Genomic DNA, 24,558 nt, shown 5'->3' with positions numbered 1-24,558 from the left:
CATACAGACTGAAAGTGAGGGGATGGAAAACGATATTCCATGCAAATGGCAATCAAAAGAAAGCTGGAGTAGCAATACTCGTATCAGGTAAAACAGACTTTAAAGTAAAGAATGTTACAAGAAACAAGGAAGGACATTACATAATGATCAAGGGATCAATCCAGGAAGAAGATATAACAATTATAAATCTATATGCACCCAACATAGGAGCACCTCAATACATAAGGCAACAGCTAACAGCTATAAAACAGGAAATCGACAGTAACACAATAGTGGGGGGGCTTTAACACCTCACTACACCATGGACAGATCATCCAAACAGAAAATTAATAAGGAAACACAAGCTTTAAATGACACAACAGACCAGATAGATTTAATTGATATTTATAGGACATTCGATCCAAAAACAGCAGATTACACTTTCTTCTCAAGTGAGCACGGAACATTCTCCAGGATAGATCACGTCTTGGGTCACAAATCAAGCATCAGTAAATTTAAGAATATTGAAATCATATCAAGCATCTTTTCTGACCACAACGCTATGAGATTAGAAATCAGTTACAAAGAAAAACCTGTAAAAAACACAAACACATAGAGGCTAAACAATACGTTACTAAACAACCAAGAGATCACTGAAGAAATCAAGAAATACCTAGAGACAAATGACAATGAAAACACAATGATCCAAAACCTATGGATGCAGCAAAAGCAGTTCTAAGAGGGAAGTTTATAGCTATACAAACCTACCTCAGGACACAAGAAAAATCCCAAATAAACAATCTAACATTACACCTAAAGGAACTAGAGAAACAAAAACAAACAAAACCCAAAGTTAGCAGAAGGAAAGAAATCATAAAAATCAGATCAGAAATAAATGAAAAAGAAATGAAGGAAAGGATAGCAAAGATCAATAAAAGTAAAAGCTGGTTCTTTGAGAAGATAAACAAAATTGATAAACCATTAGCCAGACTCATCAAGAAAAAGAGGGACAGAACTCAAATCAATAAAATTAGAAATGAAAAAGGAGAAGTTACAACAGACACCACAGAAATACAAAGCTCCTAAGAGACTACTACAAGCAACTCTATGCCAATAAAATGGACAAAATTGAAGAAATGGACAAATCCTTAGAAAGGTATAACCTTCCAAGACTGAACCAGGAAGAAATAGAAAATATGAACAGACCAATCACAAGTAATGAAATTGAAACTGTGATTAAAAATCTTCCAACAAACAAAAGTCCAGGACCAGAGGGCTTCACAGGTGAATTCTATCAAACATTTAGAGAAGAGCTAACACCCATCCTTCTCAAAGTCTTCCAAAAAATTGCAGAAGGAAAACTCCCAAACTCGTTCTATGAGGCCACCATCACCCTGATACCAAAACCAGAGAAAGATACTGCAAGAAAAGAAAATTACAGACCAATATCACTGATGAATATAGCTGTAAAAATCCTCAACAAAAAACTAGCAGACAGAATCTAACAACACATTAAAAGGATGATACACCATGACCAAGTGGGATTTATCCTAGAGATGCAGAGATTCTTCAATATACGCAAATCAATGTGATACACCATATCAACAAACTGAAGGAGAAAAACCATATGATCATCTCAACAGATGCAGAAATAGTTTTTGACAAAATTCAACATCTATTTATGATAAAAACTCTCCAGAAAGTGGGCATAGAGGGAACCTACTTCAACATAATAAAGGTCATATACGACAAATCCACAGCAAACATCATTCTCAATGGTGAAAAACTGAAAGCATTTCCTCTGAGATCAGGAACAACACAAGGATGTCCACTCTCACCACTATTATTCAACATAGTTTTGGAAGTCCTAGCCATGGCAATCAGAGAAGACAAAGAAATAAAAGAATACAAACTGGAAAAGAAGAAGTAAAACTGTCACTGTTTGCAAGCGACATGATACTATACATAGAGAATCCTAAAGATGCCACCAGAAAACTACTAGACTACTAGAGCTAATCAATGAATTTGGTAAAGTTGCAGGATACAAAATTAACGCACAGAAATCTCTTGCATTCCTATACACTAATGGTGAATAATCTGAAGGAGAAATTAAGAAAACACTCCCATTTACCATTGCAACAAGAAGAATAAAATACCTAGGAATAAACCTACCTAGGGAGACAAAAGTCCTGTATGCAGAAAACTATAAGACACTGATGAAAGAAATTAAAGATGATACCAACAGATGGAGAGATATACCATGTTTTTGGATTGGAAGAATCAATATTGTGAAAATGACTATACTACCCAAAGCAATCTACAGATTCAATACAATCCCTATCAAATTACCAATGGCATTTTTTACGGAACTAGAACAAATCATCTTAAAGTTTGTATGGAGACAGAAAAGACCGCGAATAGCCAAAGCAGGGTTGAAGGAAAAAAACGGACCTGGAGGAATCAGACTCCCTGACTTCAGACTGTACTACACAGCTACAGTAATCAAGACAATATGGTACTGGCACAAAAACAGAAATACAGATCAATGGAACAGGATAGAAAGCCCAGAGACAAACCCACGCACCTATGGTCAACGAATCTATGACAAAGGAGGCAAGGATATACAATGGAGAAAAGACAGTCTCTTCAATAAGTGATGCTGTGAAACATGGACAGTTACATGTAAAAGAATGAAATTAGAACACTCTCTAGCACCATTCACAAAAAGAAACTCAAAATGGAGTAGAGACCTAAATGTAAGACCGGACACTACAAAACTCTTAGAAGAAAACATAGGAAGAACATTCTTTGACATAAATCACAGCAAGATCTTTTTTGATCCACCTCCTAGAGTAATGGAAATAAAAACAAAAATAAGCAAATGGGACCTAATGAAACTTAAAAGTTATGCACAGCAAAGGAAACCATAAACAATATGAAAAGACAACCCACAGAATAGGAGAAAATATTTGCAAATGAATCATCAGACAAAGGATTAATCTCCAAAATACATAAACAGCTCAATATTAAAAAACAAACAACCCAATCCAAAAATGGGCAGAAGACCTAGATATTTCTCCAAAGAAGACATACAGATGGCCAAGAAGCACATGAAAAGCTGCTCATCATCACTAATTATTAGAGAAATGCAAATCAAAACTACAATGAGGTATCACCTCACACCAATTATAATGGGCATCATCAGAAAATCTACAAACAACAAATGCTGGAGAGGGCATGGAGAAAAGGGAACCCTCTTGCACTGCTGGTGGGGATGTAAATTGATACAGCCACTATGGAGAACAGTACAGAGGTTCTTTAAACAACTAGAAATAAAACTACCATATAACCCAGCAATTCCACTACTGGGCATATACCCAGAGAAAACCATAATTCCAAGATACACATGTGCTCCAATGTTCACTGCAGCTCTATTTACAACAGCCAAGTCATGGAAGCAACATAAATGCCCATTGACAGATGAATGGATAAAGAAGTTGTGGTACATATATACAATGGGATATTACTCAGCCATTAAAAGGAACGAAACTCGGTCATTTGTAGAGACGTGGATGGATCTAGAGACTGTCATACAGAGTGAAGTATGTCAAAAGGAGAAAAACAAATATCGTATATTAGCGCATATATGGAACCTAGAAAAATGGTACTGATGAACCGGTTTGCATGGCAGAAATAGAGCCACAGATGTAGAGAACAAACGTGTGGACACCAAGGGGGGAAAGCCGTGGGAGGGTAGGGGTGGTGGTGTGATGAATTGGGAGATTGGGATTGACATGTATACACTGATGTGTATAAAATGGATAAAAAAAAAAAAGGTGAATTCTTCCAAATATTTAAGAAAAAAATAACTACTCAAACTTTCCAGTAAACTGAAGAGGAGGGAATACTTTTCAATTCATTCTTTGCGGTCAGGGATACCATGGAGCAAAAGTAAGTAAAATCATAAAAGGAAACTACAGACCAATATTCCTCATGAATATAGATGCAAAGTTATCCTTAAATTGATATACAGATTCAACAAAATCTCAGTCAAAATACCAACAGTTTATTTTAGAAATTGACAAGTTCTTCTAAAGTTCATATGGAAATGGAAATTTCCTAGAATAGCCAAAATAATCTTGAAAAAACAAGTGTTGAAGGGCTAAATCTATAGTGAGCAAAATACTGAGTTATTGGCAAAAATATATACAAACATGTTAATGGAGCAGAATAGATAGTACATAGATAGAAGTTTTTGACAAAAGTGAAAAGACAGTTCAATAAAGACAGGACATTATTTTCAACAAATATTACTGTAACAATTGAATATCCATAGGCAAAAAAATGAAATCATGTTGATCCATGCCTCATGTTATATTGTATTGTAGAACAAAAGATAAGGCCTAAAAATATATGGTAGAACAAAAGGCCTAAAATTCTGAAATTCTATGACAAAACATAAGATAAAGCCTTTGTAATCTTGGTTTTGTAAATATTTTTTATATATAACACCAAAATCATGATTCAGGAAAAAGCAAATTAATAAATTAAATTTCATCAAAATTAAAAACTTTTGTTCTTTGCAAAACCATTGTTAAGAGAAAGAAAAGATTAGCCACATACTTGGGAGAAATATTTGCAAAAGTGGTGTCTAATAAAAGACTTGAAGACATAATCTGTAAATGACTTCTCAAAACTGAAAAGAAGCATCCCAATAAAAATTTGGCCCAATGAATTGAAAAAAAAAATGGACAAAAGATTTGAAAAGACCCTTCCACAAAGAAGATATACATATGACAGATAAGTACATAAAATGATGTTCAACATCATTACTCATAAGAGAAATACTAATTTAAAAAACTGAGGAATCACTACATACTTATTTGAATTACTAAAATTAAACAGATTCGTAATAATAACTATTGGGGAGGATATGGAGGAATTGGAACTTTGATAGAATTCGGACATATGTAAAATGGTAAGAGTACTTTGGAAAACCATTTGGTAGTTTATAAAAAGGTTAAAAATACACTTCCCATGAGATGCAGTCAGTAACATTTCAGGTATGTTCCCCAAATAAATGAAAGGACATGTATACAAAGTGCTTTCTGTGAATATTCATAACCTGGAAACAGCAAACGCCAAACAGGAGAATTCATAAACAAAAGTCATATATCTATACAATGGGATACTATTCAGAAATAAAACAAATGAATCATATACCAACAACATGAATGAATATCAAAATAGCTATGCTGCATTGGAAGAATCCAACCAAGAACATATAATGTATGATTTCATTTATATAAACTCAGAGAAAGTGACTTCTGACTTCTAGTTCCACGTGTAAGGAGCTTGGAAGTTGTCATTCTGTCCTAACAACAGGTAAAAAGCTGAACAGACAGAAAAATTAACTCTTCTTGGATTGATGAGAGACGGGAGGACACAGGATAAACCAATGCCCCCATGGCTGGAGAGACAAGCAGATGTAGGGTGTCAAGGCTTACCAGAACAGAGACTCATGAGTGGAAACCACCACAGCAACGAGGGCCAGGCTAGAAAAATCTGAACTGTAAATGGCAAATTGCTGGAGGCTCAGTATGGACAAATATAAGAGTTAAAAGTTCAAGTGGAATGCATTCATGGTAGGGCCCACAATAATTTTATCTCCAGGAGTTTAACCAAGTTTCCACAGTAAATGTCAGAGGAAAAAAAAAATCCCCTCATGCTTCTGGCAGAGGAAGGGGGAAAGAGTCATTTTGAAGTACACCAGAGCACTCTGTTCTTAACAAGACATGCCCTGAGGACCAACTGTTTAACCAGAGCCTAACCTGCTTGGGTATTATCAGAGCCTAAGTGACCTGAAGAAAGGGAGATATCCAACTCAAGTCAGTTTCAGCCTTCCACATGGGAGAAGGGAAATAAGCAACTCCAGCCCACCCTGGAGCATCCTGTCACAATTAAGGAGGTAGAAAAAAACTTAGATGCTCTTGTGAAGTTCACAGTCCAGAGACATAGGCTCAGTAAATGATTGGGACCTAATCACAGGACTATAAGAATGCATCCCCTCCTCCCATGCCTCACCACATTACTAAAGGCCTATTTACAGCTGTTCCCTTTATCCAGTAAATCATGTCCAGCTATCAAGAAAACATTACAAGGCATACTAAAAGGCAAAACAAACAAAACAATATGAAGAGATAGAGCAAGCATCAGAAACATGTTGCAATGATCAGACTGAGAATTTAAAACAACTGTCATTAATATGGTATGGGCTCTATTGGATAAAGTAGACAACATGGAAGAATACATGGGCAATGTAAGCAGAGAGTTGGAAATCTTAAGAAAGAATCAAAAACAAATGCTAAAAATCAAAAACACTGCAAAAGAAATGAAGACCGTCTTTGAGGGCTTTACTAGTAGATGGAAACAGATGAGGAAAGAATCTCTGAACTTGAGGATATATTAATAGAAACTTGGAAAACTGAAAAGCAAGGGAACAAAAACTAAAAACAAACAAACAAACAAAAATACCCAAAACAGAATATCCAATACTCTGGGACAACTATAAAAGGTGTAACATACAAGTAATGAGAATATCAGGAGATGAAAGAGAAAAGGTAATGGAAGAAATACTTGAAACAAATGACTGAAAATTTCCCCCAAATTAATATCAGACACCAAACCAAAGATCCAGGAAGCTCAGCAAACACCAAGCAGGATAAATGCCAAGGAAAACCACACCTAGCCATGTGATTTTCAAATTGCACAAAATCAAAGATAAAGAATAAATCCTGAAAGAAGCCAGAGGAGAAAAAATACCTTATCTATAGAGGAACAAAGATAAGAATTAAATCTGACTTCTCCTCAGAAACCATGTAAGCAAGAAGAGAGTGGAGTGAAATATTTAAAGTATTAAGAAGAAGAAGAAGAAAAAAGAAACCCTACTAGAATTCTATACTCTGCAAAACTATCTTTTAAAAGTTAAGGAGAAATAAAGACTGTTATATACATGAAAATTGAGGGAATTTGTTGCCAGCTAAACTTCTTTGCAAGAAGTTTTAAAAGTTCTTAAGTGATAAGGAAAATGATACAAGTCAGAATCTCAGGCCTACATAAAGAAAGGAAGAGCATCAAAGAAGGGATAAGCAAAAGTAAAGTAAGAACTTTTAGTTCTCTTATTCTTAATTGATTTAACAGACAGCAGTTTGTTCAAAATAATAATGCTAACCATGTATTTGTATATGTATTTATATGTATGTATATATGCATATATCTTATGTATATGCATATATGACCATCTATGCTTATACTGAAGTGAAATGAATGACAGCAATGATATATTGACTAGGAGGGAGGAATCAGGATTATTTTGTTATTATAAGATACACAACCTGAGAAGTGGTATAGTGTTATTTGAAAGTGGACTTGGATTAGTTTCAAATACACAGTTGATCTTTAAACAACTTGGGAGTTAGGTGCACCAACCCTCCATGTACTCAAAAATCCCCACATAACTTTACAATTGGCTCTCTATATTCAGGGCTTCTCGTTGGTGAATTCAAACAACCATGGATGGTGTAGTATTGTAGTGAGTATTCACTGAAAAAAGTCCACATATAAGTGGACCCATGCCGTTCAAATCTGTGTTGTTCAAGAGTCAACTGTATACTGCAAACTCTAGGGCAACCCTAAACTAAGTTTAAAAAAGAAGTATAATCAATATGCTAAGAAAGGATGGAAAATTTAATCCTATAAAACGCTCAACTGAAATCACAAAAGACAGAAAGAGAGGAAGACAAAGATGAGAACAAAGAACAAGGGCAACATATAGAAAGCAGTGGTGTATATGGTAGGTATCAGACCAGCTACATAAATAATCCCTTTGAACATCAATGGTCTAAATGCTCCAATTAAAAGACAGATTGTCAGAATGGATAAAAAACCATGACCCAACTGTATGATGTCTACAAGAAACCCTTCTTAAATATGAAGACACATATAGACTAACAGTAAGTGGAAGGAGAAAAATACACCATCTGAACACTAATCAAAAGAAAGTAAGGGCTTCCCTGGTGGCGCAGTGGTTGAGAGTCCGCCTGCCGGTGCAGGGGACACGGATTCGTGCCCGGGTCCGGGAGGATCCCACATGCCGTGGAGCGGCTGGGCCCGTGGGCCATGGCTGCTGAGCCTGCGCATCCGGAGCCTGTGCTCCGCAACGGGAAAGACCACAACAGTGAGAGGCCCGCGTACCGCAAAAACAAACAAACAAAAAGAAAGTAAGAGTGGCCATGTTAATTTTAGGCAGCACAGACTTCAAAGAAAGGAAAGTTATCAGGGATAAAGAAGGAAATTATATCATGATAAAGGATTCAATTCTCCAAAAGACAAAGCAATGCTTAACACATATGTGCTTAACAAGAGAGCATCAAACTTCATGAATCAAAACTAATACAACTGCAAGGAGAAATAGATGAATTCACTATCAATGTTGGAAACTTCAACAACCCCCTATCAGAAATGAACAGATCCAGCCGGCAGAAAATCAGTAAGGACATAATCGATTTCAAAACCTCATCCATCAACCGGATATAATCAATGTCTACAGATTTCATCCAACAGAAGCAGAACACACATTCTTCTCAAGCTCACATGGAGCAATATACCAAGACAGACCACAACCTTAGCCATAAAGTCTAGAAAATGCCATCTAATTTTTAGTCAGAGAAAGCATATTAATGTTTGTATAAGAACAGGAGAGCTGGGGAGAAAGTGAAGCATATTTTCATTATCCTGATTGGTGTGATGGTTTCAAGGATATATACATTTGCCAAAACATCAAATCTGTGACCTTAAATATGTGCAGTATATTGTAAGCCAACTGTTTCTAAATAAACTGTTTTTAAAACTTTTTATACTCTTCAAAATTATTGTAATACGTATCAAAAACAGAACAAAGTGAAGAATATTCTAAAATTCACACATTCAATTACCTTTGTTAGAATACAGAAAAGATAACCATGTTTTTTCTACATTCATTTTTAAAAACATAAATTAAAAGAAAGCAAACTTTTCAGTGCAAGTTCTTAGCCATTACTAAGACAAAGTCAGGTTCAATATATCACATATACTGCAGGAAAGAGAGAGACTTCTTGTTGTTTACCTTTGTATTATAGTACTGTGATTAAGGGGAAAAAAAAAAAACAACTCTGGACAGTCCTGATACAAATCTCAGACCTACAACTAAATCTAAATATCTGTTTCCTCACCTGTAATTGGTTCAGTGACAGTACTTATGTGGTTTTTCTGAAGATTAAGTTGATACACATAACTTAAAAGAGTTTCTGACACAAAGTAGATGCTCAGAAAGGCCAGTAAATATCACTAATTCTAGAAAATTTATTTTTTGATTATTGGGTTTATGAAATTTTGTTGCTTATATAATTAGTTAAAACATTTATTCATATTCTGCTAATCTTCCATCATCTCTTACACTTGTTATTTTGAAAAGCAGGTACACATTTTTGGGAATGGGATTTAAGTCTAATTTACAATAGATTTCAAATGAACTAAATTTACAACAGATTTTGAATGAATTAAATGCTAAGGTCTGTCACTGAACATTTGCCTCTTTAGGGCAAAAACATCACTTGTAGTCAAACATCATTCAATGGCACACAAATCTTACTCAAAGTGTCAACATGCAAAATAAAATATGAGATATTTAAAATTTTATATACACTAAATAGAAATGATTACACCTATTATTTGATTTATTTTCTAAAATTAGGGTTAAGTGTACTTCTTCTATTATACATTTTTGGTATTTGTACATGATAATTTACACTTTATAATAGTTTTTAAAAAACAATTTAAATAATGATGGTGATAACTAATTCTTCTGTATCACTTACTAGCTGCCAGGCACTAAGTTACATTATTTATGTGTATTTACTGATTTAATCTTTGTAATAATTTTAAAAGTTAAGTATATTACTAGCTCCACTTTACACAGAAGGATATATTGAGGCAGGTAGGTTAAGTTGCTCAAAATCACATAGCTAGTAACAGGCAGGGTTGGGATTTGACAAATCACTCTCATGTGTCATTACCTATACATTTCTTCATACATTTTGCTCTGAAAAGTATAATATGCTCTACCATAATCTATTTATCTATACATATATTTGTCTAGTTGTCTAATTTGTCTCAATATCTCTATCAACATTTCACTCATGTCTTATTTTAAACAATGAAAGTTCAGTAACTGTCAACAATATCCTTGGCACTATGTGAGCATATCTGTATTTATCCACAATCCTCTCCAGCATTTTCACAACATTTTAATATCGTGGTAAATACATGCAGGATGTAAGGACACAAACACTAGTACTACTTTGGCAGTGATGACATTAGCTATTGTACAATCTACCTCCACAGGCTTCAGTTTATGATGTTGACATTGGCATAGATCTCAGCTTCGTCCAAATTTTTAAAACGAATGAAACATTGGTGGTGAGGTTGTGCTGAGGCTACAGGTAAAGTATATGTTGTTAGATTAAGTGCTTAGCAATTCCAATGGCTATGTGCAGTTTATTTCCCACTGCCTGTGTCATAAACATCTAAGTGTTCCTCTGCAGTAAAGCAAAATTTTTGTTTAATTCTATGGATCCTTCAATGAGCCCCTTCTTTGATAAAGCTCAAATTGTGGAAAGTCCATCTGAATTCTATGAATCCAGGAGAAGTGTTTAAGAAAACTCACGCTCTATGGGAATGAAATATTTGAGGCATGTATGAATTACTAGATAACGTACATTTAAATGAATGGTAATACTTGAAAGAAGTGAAGGGAGGTGAAAATTACCTCCATCTTTTGGCCCTGCTGCTGAGAAGTAAAGAAAACTGACTTTTAAGAACTACTCTACAAATATAAAGTTGATATAACAAATTTTAAAATCTAATTTATTTTCAAACACATTTTAAATAAAGATTCATGAACAAAATTACTTTAATGATTCTCATACTGGGACCCTGGTGTGCTACACCGTATTCAAGGAAAGCTATGCATTATTTTTAATTTTTGAGGGAAATGATTACATCTTTGGATACCCACAAACAACTACTGCTAAGTTTTTGTACTTAACTACCTAGTAATGAGAATTGTTAAGCATTTATTTGGCTTAGGGATGCTTTGAAAAATTACTAAAACATTAAGAGGGCACCATGGACCAAGGAAATATGAGTACCTCTGTTTTAGACATGCCCTGTTTTCATTATATTGGAATTTTACCTTTAATGGACATTATAGGGCTAATCTGTTTTTAGGCTGCTAAACCAGAATCTGGCATGTGTACAGTGAGAATTCATTTAAAGGTAACAAGAATTTTCACATGCTTTCCCAATCATCATACTCTATTTCCCAAGCAGGTCTGTTTTATCAGGGAAAACATAAAAAGAAATTAATGGGTTCTCTATAGTCTGTTTATTTTCTGTCAACAAAGGGTAAGAGATCAGAAATCATTTTTCAAAATTTTGCTTGTGCAAGGTATTTATTAAAATCCCTCCCCCAAAGGTTTCCACTATTGTCTTAGGCTAATCTTCCTTTTTCACATTTTTTGTTTGTTTATCTTGTATTTTTGCTATTCTACATTTATCCAGATGTTTTGATTTGAATTAATAGCTATTCTTCCAAAGAGAAAATATTTCTTACAGGATATATTTTCATATTCAGCACTAGAGAAATAAACTAACCAAGTCTGTGGCAGAGCAAAGAAACTAGAGTAATATACCCTGTCAATGAAATTACAAAATCATCATATTATCAGATCCATCTCTAATTACAAAGATTTCTTCGGAGAGCTTGATGCTTCCTAGATAACTAACTATCCTCTTCTCTTGTACTTTCAATAAATCTCAGATGTATATTTAGCTACATATAATTATGTGACTTCTTAAAGTATTTGAAACAGAGTCCAGATGAATGAAGACTCAAAGCCTCATGATACAAGAGCAAAGTGCTAAGAGGGTCCCCTATTGTAACTACCATGACAACCCCTATCTTTTAATGCTGAAATTCAACTTTCTGCGAGTAGCTACTTTTCAGCTCCATGGGGTGAAACTCAATTTGTATCACTGGCTGCCGTGCTGTGAAGGAGAATTTCAACATCCTATTGAGTACTAAGTCTTCTTGTTAGTGTGCTTGCTTGTTTGCAGCATAATCTTTAGACTGACATGCCATAGGATTTCCCGAACTGAACTTTTTGCTTCCCTCTGGAAATGATGAGGTTGGAAGAACAAAACATATTTAGTGTAAAACAAACGAATACAAAACAGAGCTGGGTGTTCTCTGCAATCAAGGACACACAGGGATCATTCCTGCAGAGTATGAACCATGTATCCAAGAGGAGATGTAAAAGTCCCTTCATGAACCTGTGGAAGGAAGTTGTGCTACTTGGTAAGAATAAAAATAACTAAAGAGAGAGAACTGAGAATAACCCTTCTAGGAAAGATGGACAGTTTAGAGTATTTACCTAATTTTAAAAATTATAATCTAATTATTTAAAAGGATTAATTATAAAAAATTTAATTAATAGACCTGGAAAAACATTTTAAGGTAATACCCTGCTCTTATGAAATCTACCATTTAAAAAGGTTAGAGAAGACCTTCAAGATGGCGGAGGAGCTAGACGTAGAGATCACCTTCCTCCCCACAAATACATCAAAAATACATCTACATGTGGAACAACGTCTTTAAAACACCCACGGAACTCTGGCAGAAGACCTCAGACTTGCCAAGAGGCAAGAAACTCCCCACATACCTGGGTAGGACAAAAGAAAAAACAGAGACAAAAGAATAGGCACGGGACATGCACCAGTGGGAGGGAGCCATGAAGGGAAAGGTTTCCACACACTAGAAGCCCCTTCGTGGGCACAGACTGCGGGTGATGGAGGGGGAAGCTTCCGCTTCTGCTCTCCTTCTGTGACGGAGGAGAGCGCAGCCACAGGGGTGCGGAGGGCAAAGCGGAAAGATTCCTGCACAGAGGATCGGCACCGACCGGCACTCAACAGTCCGAGAGGCTTGTCTGCTCGCCCGCCAGGGGCGGGCGGGGCTGGGAGCTGAGGCTCGGGTTTTGGTCGGAGCGCAGGGAGAGGACTGAGGTTGGCGGCGTGAACACAGCCTGCAGGGGGTTAGTGCGCCACGGCTGGCCGGGAGGGAGTCCGGGAAAAGGTCTGGACCTGCCGAAGAGGCAAGAGATTTTTTCTTGCCTCTTTGTTTCCTGGTGCGCGAGGAGAGGGGATTCAGAGCGCTGCTTAAAGGAGCTCCAGAGACAGGCCTGAGCCGCGGCTAACAGTGCGGATCCCAGAAAAGTGCATGAGACGCTAAGGCTGCTGCTGCCGCCACCAAGAAGCCTGTGTGCGAGCACAGGTAACTATCCACAACCCTCTTCCGGGGAGCCTGTGCAGCCCGCCACTGCCAGGGTCCCGGGATCCATGGACAACTTCCCCGGGAGAACACAGGGGGCACCTCAGGCTGGTGCAACGTCACGCCGGCCTCTGCCACAGCAGGCTCACCCCACATCCGTACCCCTCCCTCCCCCCAGCCTGAGTGAGCCAGAGCCCCCGAATCAGCAGTTCCTTTAACCCCATCCTGTCTGAGCGAAGAACAGACGCCCTCCAGCGACCTACATGCAGAGGTGGGGCCAAATCCAAAGCTGAGCCCCGGGAGATGTGCGAACAAAAAAGAGAAAGGGAAATCTCTCCCAGCAGCCTCAGGAGCCGTGGATTAAATCTCCACCATCAACTTGATGTACCTGCATCTGTGGAGTACATGAATAGACAACGAATCATCACAAATTGAGGAAGGGGACTTTGGGAGCAACTGTAGACTTGGGGTTTGCTGTATGCCACTGACAAGATTCTGATTTTTATGTTTATTGTAGTTTAGTTTTTAGCGCTTGTTATCATTGGTGGATTTGTTTATTGGTTTAGTTGCTCTCTTCTTTTTATTACTTTTTTAAATAATAGTTTTTAATTTTAATAACTTTATTTTATTGTTTTCTTTCTTTTTTATTCTCCTTTTTCATCTGAGCCATGTGGCTGACAGGGTCTTGGTGTTCCAGCCGGCTGTCATGCCTGAGCCTCTGAGGTGGGAGAGTCAAGTTCAGGACACTGGACCACCAGAGACCTCACAGCCCCACATAACATCAATTTATGAAAGCTCTCCCAGACATTGTCTCAACGCTAAGACCCAGCTCCACTCAAGGACCAGCAAGCTGCAGTGCTGGACACCCCACGCCAAACTGCTAGCAAGATGGGAAAACAACTCCATCCTTTACCAGAGAGGCTGCCTAAAAACATACTAAGTTCACACACAGCCCAAAACACACCACCGGATGCAGTCCTGCCCAAGAAAAAGACAAGATCCAGCCTCATTCAGCAGAACACAGGCACCAGTCCCCTCCACCAGGAAGCCTACACAAACCACTAAACCAACCTTACCCACAGGGGGCAGACACCAAAAACAATGGGAACTACAAACCTGGAGCTTGCAGAAAGGAGACCCCAAACACAGTAAGTTAAGCAAAATAAGAAGACAGAGAAATACACAGCAGATGAAGGAGCAGGGTAAAACCCCAACAGAACAAACAAATGAAGAGGAAATAGACAGTCTACCTGAAAAAGAATTCAGAATAATGATAGTAAAGATAATACAAAATCATGGAAATAGAATGGAGAAAATATATAAAAGTTTAACAAAGATCTAGAAGAACTAAAGGGCAAACAAACAATGATGAGCAACACAATAAATGAAATTTAAAATTCTCTAAAAGGAATCAATAGCAGAATAACTGAGGCAGAAGAACGGATAAGAGCCCTGGAAGAAAAAATAATGGAAATAACTACTGCACAGCAGAGTAAAGAAAAAAGAATGAAAAGAATTGGGGACAGTCTCAGAGACCTCTGGGACAACAAGAAACACACCAACATTTGAATTATAGGGGTCCCAGAAGAAGAACAGAAAAAGAAAGGGACTGAGAAAATATTTGAAGAGATTAGAGTTGAAAACTTCCCTAACATGGGAAAGGAAATAGTCAATCAAGTCCAAGAAGCAGAGAAAGTCCCATACAGGATAAATCCAAGGAGAAACATGCCAAGACACATATTAATCAAACTATCAAAAATTAAATACAAAGAAAAAATACTAAAAGCAGCAAGGGAAAAGCAACCAATAACACACAAGGTTAACAGCTGAACTTTGAGCAGAAACTCTGCAAGCCAGAAGGGAGTGGTAGGACATATTCAAAGTGATGAAAGGGAAAAACCTACAACCAACATTACTCTACCCAGCAAGGATCTCATTCAGATTCAATGGAGAAATTAAAACCTTTACAGACAAGCAAGAGCTAAGAGATTTCAGCACTACCAAACCAGCTTTACAACAAATGCTAAAGGAACTTCTCTAGGCAGGAAACACAAGAGAAGGAAAAGACCTACAATAACAACCCAAAACAATTAAGAATATGGTAAATAGGAACATACATATTGATAATTACCTTAAATGTAAATGGTTTAAAAACTCGAACCAAAAGACACAGACTGGCTGAATGGATACAAAAACAAGACCCATATATATGTTGTCTACAAGAGATCCACTTCAGACCTAGCGACACATACAGACTGAAAGTGAGGAGACAGAAAAAGATATTCCATGCAAACAGAAATCAAAAGAAAGCTGGAGTAGCAATTCTCATAACAGACAAAATAGACTTTAAAATAAAGACTATTAGAAAAGACACAGACGGACACTACGTAATGATCAAGGGATCAAGCTAAGAAGAAGATATAACAATTGTAAATATTTAGACACCCAACATAGGAACACCTCAATACATAAGGAAAATGCTCACAGCCATAGAACAGGAAATCGACAGTAACAGTCATAGTAGGGGACTTGAAAAGCCAACTTTCACCAATGGACAGATCAACAAAACCGAAAAAAATAAGGAAACATAAGCTTTAAATGACACATTAAACAACATGGATTTAATTAATATTTATAGGTCATTCCATCCAAAAACAACAGAATACACTTTCTTCTCAAGTGCTCATGGAACATTCTCCAGGATAGATCATATCTTGGGTCACAAATCAAGCCTTGGTAAATTTAAGAAAATTGAAATTGTATCAAATACCTTTTTTGACCACAGCATTATGAGACTAGATGTCAATTACAGGAAAAAAAAACTGTTAAAAATATAAACACATGCAGGTTAAACAATACACTACTAAATAACCAAGACGTCCCTGCAGAAATCAAAGAGGAAATCAAAAAGTACCTGGAAACAAATGACAATGAAAACACGATGACCCAAAACCTATGGGTTGCAGCAAAAGCAGTTCTAAGAGGGAAGTTTATAGCAATACAACCCTACCTGAAGAAACAAGAAAGATCTCAAATAAACAACCTAACCTTACACCTAAAGCAATTAGAGAAAGAAGAATGAAAACCCCCAAAGTTAGCAGAAGGAAAGAAATCATAAATATCAGATCAAAAATAAATGAAACAGGAATGAAGGAAACGATAGCAAAGATCAATAAAACTAAAAGCTGGTTCTTTGAGAAGATAAACAAAATTGATAAACTATTAGCCAGACTCATCAAGAAAAAAAGGGAGAACACTCAACAGAAATAGAAATGGAAAAGAAGTAACAACTGACACTGCAGAAATACAAAGGATCATGAGAGATTACTACAAGCAACTATATGCCAATAACATGGACAACCTGGAAGAAATGGACAATTTCTTAGAAAAGCACAACCTTCCGAGACTGAAATAGGAAGAAATAGAAAATATGAACAGAGCAATCAGAAGCACTGAAATTGAAACTGTGATTAAAAATCTTCCAAGAAACAAAAGCCCAGGACCAAATGGCTTCACAGGCAAATTCTATCAAACATTTAGAGAAGAGCTAACACCTACCCTTCTCAAACTCTTCCAAAATATAGCAGAGGGAGGATCACTCCCAAACTCATTCTACAAGGCCACCATCACCCTGATACCCAAAGCAGACAAGATGTCACACAAAAAGAAAACTACAGGCCAATATCACTGATGAACATAGATGCAAAATTGCTCAACGAAATACTTGCAAACAGAATCCAACAGCACATTTAAAGGATCATAAACCATGATCAACTGGGGTTTATCCCAGGAATGAAAGGATTCTTCAATATACACAAATCAATCAATGTGATACACCATATTAACAAATTGAAGGAGAAAAACCATATGATCATCTCAATAGATGCAGAGAAAGCTTTTGACAAAAATCAACACCGATTTATGATAAAAACCCTCCAGAAAGTGCAAAGAGGGAACTTTCCTCAACATAATAAAGGCCATATATGACAAACCCACAGCCAGCATCGTCCTCAATAGTGAAAAACTGAAACCATTTCCACTAAGATCAGGAACAAGACAAGGTTGCCCACTGTCACCACTATTATTCAACATAGTTTTGGTAGTTTAAGCCACAGCAATCAGAGAAGAAAAAGAAATAAAAGGAATCCAAATTGGAAAGAAGATATAAAGCTGTCACTGTTTGCAGATGACATGATACTCTACGTAGAGAATCCTAAAGACGCTACCAGAAAACTACTAGAGCTAATCAATAAATTTGGTAAAGTAGCAGGATACAAAATTAATGCACAGAAATCTCTTGCATTCCTATACACTAATGATGAAAGATCTGAAAGAGAAATTAAGGGAACACGCCCATATACCACTGCAACAAAAAGAATAGAATACCTAGGAATAAACCTACCTAAGGAGACAAACGACTTGTATGCAGAAAAGTATGACAGTGATGAAAGAAATTAAAGATGATACAAACAGATGGAGAGATATACCATGTTCATGGACTGGAAGAATCAACATTGCAAAAATGACTCTACTACCTAAAGCAATCTACTGATTCAATGCAATCCCTGTCAAACTACCACAGGCATTTTTCACAGAACTAGAACAAAAAAATTCACAATTTGTATGGAAACACGAAAAACCCCTAATAGTCAAAGCGAACTTGAGAAAGAAAAACGGAGCTGTCAGGCTCCCAGACTTCAGTCTATACTACAAAGCTACAGCAATCAAGACACTATGGTACTGGCACAGAAACAGAAATATAGATCAATGGAACAGGATAGAAAGCCCAGAGATAAACCCATGCACTTATGGTCACCTTATCTGTGATAAAGGAGGCAAAAATATATAATGGTGAAAAGACAGCCTCTTCAATAAGTGGTGCTGGGAAAGCTGGACAGCTACATGTAAAAGAATGAAATTAGAACACTCCCTAACACCATGCACAAAAATAAACTCAAAATGGATTAACGACCTAAATGTAAGGCGAGACACTCTAAAACTCTTAGAGGAAAACATAGGCAGAACCCTTTATGACATAAATCACAGCAAGATACTTTTTGACCCACCTCCTAGAGAAATGGAAATAAAAACAAAAATAAACAAGTGGGACCTAATGAAAGTTAAAAGCTTTTGCACAGCAAAGGAAACCATAAACAAGATGAAAAGACAACCCTCAGAATGGGAGAAAATATTTGCAAAGAAAGCAACTGACAAAGGATTAATCTCCAAAATTTACAAGCAGCTCATGCAGCTCAATATCAAAAAAACAAACAACCCAATCCATAAATGGGCAGAAGACCTAAATAGACATTTCTCCAAAGAACATATACAGATTGCCAACAAACACATGAAGGGATGCTCAATATCACTAATCATTAGAGAAATGCAAATCAAGACTGCAATGAGGTATCACCTCACACCAGTCAGAATGGCCATCATCAAAAATCTAGAAACAATAAATGCTGGAGAGGGTGTGGAGAAAAGGGAACCCTCTTGCACTGTTTGTGGGAATGTAAATTGATACAGCCACTATGGGGAACAGTGTGGAGGTTCCTTAAAAAACTAAAAATAGAACTACCATATGACCCAGCAGTCCCATTACTGGGCAAATACCCTGAGAAAACCATAACTCAAGAAGTCATGTACCACGATGTTCATTGCAGCACTATTTACAATAGTCAGGACACAAAAGCAACCTAAGTGTCCTTCAACAGATGAATGGATAAAGAAGATATGGCACATATATACAATGGAATATTACTCAGTCAACAAAAGAAACGAAATTGAGTTATTTGTAGTGAGGTGGATGGACCTAGAATCTGTCATACAGAGTGAAGTAAGTCAGAAAGAGAAAAACAAATTCCGTATGCTAATGCATATATATGGAATCTAAAAAAAGCAAAAATGGTTCTGAAGAATCTTGGGGCAGGACAGGAATAAAGATGCAGACATAGAGAATGGACTTGAGGACACGGGGAGGGGAAAGCATAAGTTGGGAGGAAGTGAGTGAGTGGCATTGACATATATATACTACCAAATGTAAAACAGATAGCTAGTGGGAAACAGCTGCATAGCACAGGGAGATCAGCTCGGTGCTTTGTGACCACCTAGAGGGGTGGGATAGGGATGTGGGCGGGAGATGCAGGACGGAGGGGATATGGGGATATAAATATAGCTGATTCACTTTGTTATACAGCAGAAACTAACAGAACATTGTAAAGCAATTATACTCAACTAAAGATGTTAAAAAAATTAAATACAATAGAAGGTTAACGTAAATAAGTAAATCCACACATACATAAATAAATGATAAAATTTTAATATGAATAGAATGAGCGGCATATATTTACTATGTGTAGTGGTTATTTTTGGTTTAAGGGATAGTAGACAGAGGAAATAAGGCTTTATTTTATATTTTACTCTTTAGTGTCCTATGAATTTTTGAAAGATGATTAATGATTTTAGTGTCTTACAAATTTTCACAGCAGTTTGATTTTGATTGATCTTTGTATCCACTTTAATCTTTTCTATATATAAATTGATAATTACAGGTTATAAAAAATATATCCTCACCTATGAAAATTTCCTAGTGGAATTTATTTCTTAACATTTTCTTTGACTACCTAAGAGATTATTGTAAATTATACATGCCTGTGTATTTAGATAAAGAAATCATTTTATTATCTTTGTCAAATAAGTTTGCCTGTATAATCCTTTCCTCTATTAAATGCTTTCAAGTTGAATTCTATTTAATCTAAAAATATATCTGTATCTGCTTTCTTTATTATTTTATTTATTGGCTATTTTACCACACAAATTCTAATGTCATTTACTGTTTTCTTGTTGTTCTGTTTCTCACTGACAGCTAGATTTCCTTACCTAGCTTTAGAATCTGTGTCTTCTAACTGGAGAAGTTAGCCCATTTAAATTCACTATTATAACTGATATTTTCACTTCCTTACTATCATTTTCTATTGTTTATTTCTTTAATGGTCTATGTCTTTTTTCTCTATTGTGGCTGTTTGTTGTTCTTGTACGCTATTCATTCTCATTTTAGTTCAATAAAATTCTTAAATAAAGTCTAACAATGCCAAGGAATAAACAAGTTCTGATTATTTTTATCCTTTATTTGAAGCAAGAAAAGTGTTTAACTTTAGTCCATCAATAATCTTCAGCCTTCCCCATTATACTCTTATAAATGTAATCCAGTTTTATGGAATTAATTTAATATTAAAAAATTTAATATTACTCATTTTCCAAAAATGATAGTTTACCTTCTGTATTTTATTTTTAAATCATAATCATATCAGGCATTGTACTTTGCTCCTTTATTACTATGAAATTCCCTTCTTGAGTCCTGGGTATTGATTAATTTCTTAAAGACTAATGTTTGTCCCATTGGTAAAACCTGTCTCATTGATAAAAATCCCCTACAGAAGAAGACCAAAGAAGTAAGTATACTTTCCACCCCAGAAAGCATAATAGGAGTGCAAATTATTTTAGTAATGACAGAATAATTATAGGCTACTTTCTTTTTGAACCTTGGACATTACATACACTCTGCTATATATAATTATGGTGTTTTTCATTAATTCTGTCTAAAATTTGGTGAACACTTTTTTCTTTTTTTTTTTTTTGCGGTACGTGGGCCTCTCACTGCTGTGGCCTCTCCCGTTGTGGAGCACAGGCTCCGGACGCGCAGGCTCAGTGGCCATGGCTCACAGGCCCAGCCACTCCGCGGCATGTGGGATCCTCCCGGACTGGGGCACGAACCCGCGTCCCCTGCATCGGCAGGTGGACTCTCAACCACTGCGCCACCAGGGAAGCCCGGTGAACACTTTTGATTAACTACATCTTTGTTCTCTATTTTCTTTCTTCCCTCTCTTTCTTCTCTCTCTCTTTTCTGTCCTTTATCCCATCCCCATCACCTCTATCCTTCCTCTCTCTGATTTCTCTATGTATTTCCTCCGTATTTTGAATTTCTGATATTGGTTCTTTATAAAAAACCAAAGAAAAATTTGTTTTTCTCCATCCAATAATAGTTCTTTATGACCCCTAAATAAATGCATTTTTTTTCTAACTCAGTTTATGTTTCCTGTCATCTCAAGTTAATATTTGCCTCTATGTCACTCTTTTATTTTGGCTCTCAGCTATTATTTCATAGAAACCACTCCTATATGCATCTTTAACTTAAGAAACCAGGCAGATATTATTATGTTTTTCTGATTCTATTAGAAGGTCATTTTAAAAGTTGTGCTCTTTTGACTCAATCCAGTACCAGCATTTGGTGCATATTTAAGGTGGTTGAAAGCCCTTGTTGCGAAGCCAGCTACTTCCTCCTTCTTAGAACAAAACCTCAGAGTCATTTGGATGGGACTACACCTTACTTTAAATCTGACACTTAACAGACTTCTGTGTCACACAGGTGCTCTGGATGAATTTTTGTATTTTCCTGCTCTGTCGGCTTATCTTACTTAACTAGCGAGTTAAGAGTTTTTCTTTCAATACATTACACATCAGTGTTAAAAACCACACACACATCCCAAAATACTCATTTCCCAACTACGTTTCTTGTGTGCTGTTCCCCTGCTTGAATTTCAGGCACTGAAAATAAAATTTCAGGCGTTGAAAGAAATAGAAATATTTCTTTCTATGTTTCTTATCTACAATTAAGACTTTGTTCAGTCAGCATTATATGTGGATGATAGTAGCAATTTTTCTTGTCAATAAAGTGAAGTTTTCTTAAAATTAAGTTTAGAAGATGGGAATTAATAAAACAGAAAATTTCGGAACATGGGTGTTTAATTCAAGAATGTGCTCCTCATTCCCTTTTTATCAGTTAAAAAGAAATATAATCTATAGGCTTTGCTAACCTCTTCAGAAAGGCACTGTGGTATAGGAAAGGACACAAAATTTAGAATCAAGGAGACTTGGAGTCTAGACTTGGTTCTGCATATATTTGCTATATGAATCTGGGTCAATATCTGACCTTGATGATCTTCAGTTTATCCACTGTCACTCTCATTGAACTATGAATTTTTATACTAGAAAATCATGTAAGTACTTAGTAGAGTACGTAACAGTCAATTAATCTTAGCTATTATTAGCTGACACTAGTTATGCAATATTGTGCATCTTTGTATATATTTTAATGGAACATTTGAAGAACACTTGATACGTATGCCTAGTGGATCACCATTTTAAGAGAGCAGTTAGGAGTCATGCATATGACATGCTTTATTTTGATGTCATAATGCTTCATGGTGGCCAAGTGAAATGATTTCACTAGAGGTCAAATCAATTCAGTCAAGTATGAGTAAATGAGTTGAGTTTTCTCCTTAAAGTAGGGAGTAAATAAATGTGATATACTTCTAACAATCTTATATGAGGATTCACTTTCATAAACAAGTATTTACATTGAAATTATGATTAAGTTTTAATTCTGAATTAACAGGAGGAAATAAATATAGAGAATCCAGAAAATACAAATATGTGTTATACTCCACACCTCCAGTATTTTGAATTGTGAGTGTATATGTGTGTATGTGGGTGTGTATGTTGTTATAAATATGTGGGTGAGAAACATCTAGTCTGTTTAGTTGGGGAAACCTGAGAAAGAGTTATACAAACGCTTAGGTTTTTGAAAATAAGGAATATTGAGAGGCATTAATTAAAATATACATTATTTATCAAGAGAAAAACAACAGTAAATGCTCCAACTCAAATATAGCTCCACATGCTTCAAGTCTTTGTGGATACATTTAATGTGAAGATAAAGATGTGAAATCATGTTCTGTACATATTATATTTGTAGAGATTTTATTTTTGCAATTGGGTAAATCAGTCATGATTATTATAGACTTCTGTTATATTTGCCGGAGTTGACATAAGACTGGATTGTAATGGAATTAGTTTCTTCCAAGGCTTATGGTTGAAATCCCAGTAGCTATCACCAGATATCATACTGTGCTGTTTCAGATTCTTAATGAAGAAACCATGTGGGTTACATCAGTGATAAATGTGAAGTATAGTAACTATTCAATTAACTTATTTTTTTACTGAAAGTTAACTCTTTATTAAAATGACTTTAATGTGCATATACATGTATGTGTGTGCATATATACGCATGTGCATAGTAACATATACTAGCTTATAACTAAATGTTAAGAACGTATGTTAAAGCCCAGTGAAGAAACAGTCACACATCTTACCTCCCATCCTAGTCCCAGAGCCTGGGTGAACCCGCTGGGGCTAGCTGGAGGAGGGGAGGCAAGTTTGTTTCAGAGGAACTGTCTGAGAGAGCGCAAGGACCTCCAAACACAGGAAAGGAAGAAAGAATCACTTTGTGAAAAATCAGTTATGTATCCTTGTCCAGGTCTGGAGAAAGAACAAGGCGCATATAATGGAATCCATCTCTTAGAGGATGTTTTGTCAAAAAGAGGATTTTCAAGTCATTCCTTGTAAAACTTACCTGTTCAAATTAGCATACAATCATTTCAGCCTTTCTAAATATAGTTTTATTTTAACTTTCAAAAAAAGAAAAAGAACATACTGAAGGAGTATGGTGTAGTATTAGTGTATCTCTCCTCCCCAAGTACCTACAAGAGTACATTTTCCTAGTTTATCTCACAATTTTATGATATCCAGTTACGTGTGATACTATTCCAGTTTAATTTGGATATACTTTCATAAAATAAGTTTTTGAATGTTTGAACCTATCTATACCGTATGAAAATTAATGCCGAATACTCATTTGCTTTGTCACACACAATAACTGAATTTTCAATAAATTTTTCACTTTTGCTTTAAAAAATACTAAAATCAAGAGTTGGTTGTTAATGTAAGTATCATCTTTATATCTCCTAATGAAATTAATAACACAAATTGTTCTAAAAATGATTATAAAACCACTCTACTGGTGTAAATTGTATAAAGGAGAAGAGCTTCAGGTTAGAGGCATAATGATTTGTGAGTAACATTGTAAGAAAGGCGAAAGCAGTAATAAAATCCTAGAAGGAAAAGTCACAGGCACACAGGGGACGCTCTGCGCAAAGAGGGAGCCAGGTTGGTGTGGCTCTTAAAGATATTTCTCCATGGGGATTATTGATGACAATAACTCTCTGTTCTATATTGATTTCTGACATGTCTATCCCTTG

At 36.1% G+C, this 24,558-nt stretch overlaps 1 non-coding gene across 1 annotated transcript; it reads left to right on the top strand.

Annotated features, from left to right (window-relative positions):
* The first annotated feature begins 23,583 nt into the window (after positions 1-23,583).
* LOC115803237 (small nucleolar RNA SNORD22) lies at positions 23,584-23,704 on the top strand. The gene has a single exon (XR_004023921.1). It is a non-coding gene; the product is annotated as a small nucleolar RNA SNORD22 (small nucleolar RNA).
* The last annotated feature ends 854 nt before the right edge of the window (positions 23,705-24,558 follow it).

Source organism: Delphinapterus leucas, chromosome 21 (assembly GCF_059928025.1).
Source record: "Delphinapterus leucas isolate spDelLeu-1000000601 "Yukka" chromosome 21, BTC_Dleu_Yukka2, whole genome shotgun sequence".
Classification (NCBI taxonomy): Eukaryota; Metazoa; Chordata; class Mammalia; order Artiodactyla; family Monodontidae; genus Delphinapterus; species Delphinapterus leucas.
This window is presented reverse-complemented; position numbering and strand designations above follow the sequence as displayed.